General features: G+C 40.1%; 1 non-coding gene across 1 annotated transcript; it reads left to right on the top strand.

Moving 5' to 3' along the window:
* Positions 1-2,392: 2,392 nt before the first annotated feature.
* On the top strand, positions 2,393-2,467 carry Trnat-ugu. Its single transcript has one exon. It is a non-coding gene; the product is annotated as a tRNA-Thr (tRNA).
* Positions 2,468-3,878: the final 1,411 nt, after the last annotated feature.

Genomic DNA, 3,878 nt, shown 5'->3' with positions numbered 1-3,878 from the left:
TGCAGTACACATTTCTCTGACAACTTTCTTTTGCAGTTTAAATGTTCAAGATACACTACTTGAACTTTCCCAGAAAATTATACCATGTCTAATAACAGATTCAAAATAACTATAATAAACAATTTTTGTGTACTCAAGTCAGTGGAATTTGCTTGTATTTGCATTGCAAGTGCAAAACTGCATAGTTTATTTGATCGGAAGTCAGTATGTGTATACAAGCTGAAGTTCTTGTCCACATTTAGTCCTAGGAATTTGACTGTGTCAACTTCTTCCATAAGTTGATTGTTATGTTGTACTTTAAATTCAACACATTTTGGATGTTTGGTTTTGAAATGTGCCATATTGGTTTCTGCAGTGTTTAGTTTCATCCCATTTAACTGGAAGCAGTTTTCTAAGATATCCAGTGTGCTTATGATGGAGCTTGGAACTTTTTCTGCATCATAACCTTCATTTAAAACAGACTTCAATATTTAATATTTTGCAGAATCCGCCTCAGTTGCTCAGATATTCTGGTCTTTACCAGGTTTTGGCTAAAATAAACTAGCCTTCTTCAGAAACATAAAATTACTATAACATGCTAGAGTAAGGCACAGTCAACATTAAAATTAAAACTTATAGTACTGTGGTACCACATTGAATTAAAAATACAGGGTGATTCAAAAAGCATACCACAACTTTAGGAATTTAAAACTCTGCAACGAAAAAAGGCAGAGCTAAGCACTATCTGTCGGCGAATTAAGGGAGCTATAAAGTTTCATTTAGTTGTACATTTGTTCGCTTGAGACGCTATTGACTAGGCGTCAGCGTCAGTTGATGCTAAGATGGCGACCGCTCAACAGAAAGCTTTTTGTGTTATTGAGTACGGCAGAAGTGAATCGACGACAGTTGTTCAGTGTGCATTTCGAACGAAGTATGGTGTTAAACCTCCTGATAGGTGGTGTATTAAACGTTGGCATAAACAGTTTACAGAGGATGGGTGTTTGTGCAAAGGGAAAAGTTCTGGACGGCCGAGAACGAGTGATGAAAATGTAGCACGCATCCAGCAAGCATTTGTTCGCAGCCCAGGAAAATCGACTCGCAGAGCTAGCAGAGAGCTGCAAATTCCACAATCAACTGTATGGAGAGTCCTACGAAAAAGGTTAGTTATGAAACCTTATCGTCTGAAATTGGTTCAAGCACTGTCTGCAGCTGATAAGATTAAAAGAATCGATTTCTGTGATTTTATCCTTGCTCAAATGGAAACAGATGAATCTTTAGTTTCAAAGATTGTGTTTAGTGATGAAGCAACTTTCCACACTAACGGGAAAGTCAACCGTCACAATGTCTGTATATGGGGCACTGAGAATCCGCGGGAAACAACTCAGTATGAACGTGACTCGCCTAAGGTGAACGTTTTCTGTGCCATTTCAGCCAATAAAGTTTTTGGTCCCTTTTTCTTTGAAGGTGCTACTGTAACTGGACTACAGTATCTGGAGATGTTAGAGAATTGGCTGGTCCCTCAGCTCGAACAAGAAGCACAACAATTCATATTTCAGCAGGATGGAGCGCCACCACATTGGCACTTATCTGTCCGTAACTACCTGAATGTCAACTACCCGAGGCGATGGATCGGCCGCCAGGCAGCCCGTGACAGAGCACTTCATTACTGGCCTCCAAGAAGCCCTGATCTTACCCCCTGCGATTTTTTCTTATGGGGGTATGTTAAGGATATGGTGTTTCGGCCACCTCTCCCAGCCACCATTGATGATTTGAAACGAGAAATAACAGCAGCTATCCAAACTGTTACGCCTGATATGCTACAGAGAGTGTGGAATGAGTTGGAGTATCGGGTTGATATTGCTCGAGTGTCTGGAGGGGGCCATATTGAACATCTCTGAACTTGTTTTTGAGTGAAAAAAAAACCTTTTTAAATACTCTTTGTAATGATGTATAACAGAAGGTTATATTATGTTTCTTTCATTAAATACACATTTTTAAAGTTGTGGTATTCTTTTTGAACCACCCTGTACTTAACTGAAGTCCAGCCCCAGCATCTCTTCACCATGCGGTCGGTTGGCAGCAGCATCTATGTTGGCACTGCAGTAGTTGCCGCTGCCAGCCGACCGCATGATGAAGAGATGCTGGGGCTGGACTTCAGTTAAGTATATATGACGGTAGTATCTGTTCACGAAAGAACAGTTACCGTTGAAGACCATGCAGCTTTGTTGAAATGAAATGATAATTAAATGGACACCCTAGCTGCAAACAGGCATTGATGTGCTTCATGAGTAATGAGTATGATGGCAAACATCTATTAGGTGCACTACGAATGTAGTGGTGTGGACATGTTGGGAATGTGGGGCTCACGGGGAGCGTGCAAGGGATAAGTCCTTGCTGGCGCACTATCCTCTGTGCCGTCGGTGGCTCAGATGGATAGAGCATCTGCCATGTAAGCAGGAGATCCCGGGTTCGAGTCCCGGTTGAGGCACACATTTTCAACATGTCCCCAATGTAGTACATCAACGCCTGTTTGCAGCCAGGGTGTCCATTTAATTATCATTTCATTCAGTTAAGTAGTTTTAATTCAGCATGGTACCTTGGTACTATAGGTTTTAATTTTAATGTTGACTGTACCTTACTCTGGCATGTTATAGTAATTTTATGCTTCTGAAGAAGGCTAGATTAATTTAGCCAAAACCTGGTAAAGACCAGAAAATCTGTGCAACTGAGGTGAATTCTGCAAAATATTAGTCTATCACAGTTGCTGACGCTGCTGCAATATGCTAAAATTTCTTAGACTTCAATATTTCTTTAGTAATCCATTTGAAGTTGTAGAAAAACTGGTCTTCTCTCCACACCAGTACCTTTACAAACTTTGCTAGAATATTCCTGTATATACAAGCTGGTATGACCTCTATATTCTTGTGATGTTCCTCCTCAACTCTACCAAATACACTACCCAGTGGCATGAAACAATGTCCAAGAACAAGTTCAGAGAACATTCTAGTGCATTCTATAAAATGTACCAGCATACAGAGAATTGCACAAGTCTGAAAAAAAGCTCAAATTTCAGTCCTCTCTTCCAAATAATATACGAGAAGATGTTTCAGTACAGATACAATTTCATTTGTGCCTCTTCCAGCTTCTGTTCCACACGAATTATAATGAAAAAATGTTATCAGTACCTTGTTTTGGTTCATGTATCACCACAATCAGGTTATAGAACCATTCTTGCTGTGTGTAAAAGACTTCTCCAATAGAGAGTTTTGGCAGAGGGAGAGGGAGAGGGAGAGGGAGAGAGTGAGTGAGTGTAAGAGTGTAAGAAAAAAGGAAAATATAAAAAAATGCATCAAGTGAGTTTTGTGAAAATGGTTCTCAATTATAGTTTGAAAGGCTTTATATTAAAATTACTCTTGCTAGAGGGGGTTTTGATATGTTACTTCCATCTCAATTTCACGTCTGGGACACAAAAAATTATAAGCAAGTATATTTTTATTTTTGTTTTAATTTATAACTTAATTCACGAACAAAACAAATGTAGCATCACAACCCCCTCTGGGGAACCATCCTTCTGGAACCATGGATTCTTGCAACACACCATCATCCACTAGTTGAAGGAACTGCAGGCTGCAGACAGTAGACATCCCCATTTTCGATCGCAATCATAAATTGGACAAATCTTTGCAAGCCTTGAAAAGTCAAAGAGCTTAAAAGAAATTGAGAAATCCGAGGTGCAGGTGGTTCCTTCAGGCTTTGTAGCCCTGAATCCTCTTCTGCCTGATGCAGTACCTAAATTCCTGGACATTGTACGAATGCAGGTAATGGAAAGTAGAGTATCTGCAGCACAGTTCCCTACTCTGGCTTCTTCATCCTCCTACTCCCACTCCCCTTCTCCTAGC

The sequence above is a fragment of the Schistocerca piceifrons genome, chromosome X (genome assembly GCF_021461385.2).
Source record: "Schistocerca piceifrons isolate TAMUIC-IGC-003096 chromosome X, iqSchPice1.1, whole genome shotgun sequence".
Classification (NCBI taxonomy): Eukaryota; Metazoa; Arthropoda; class Insecta; order Orthoptera; family Acrididae; genus Schistocerca; species Schistocerca piceifrons.
This window is presented reverse-complemented; position numbering and strand designations above follow the sequence as displayed.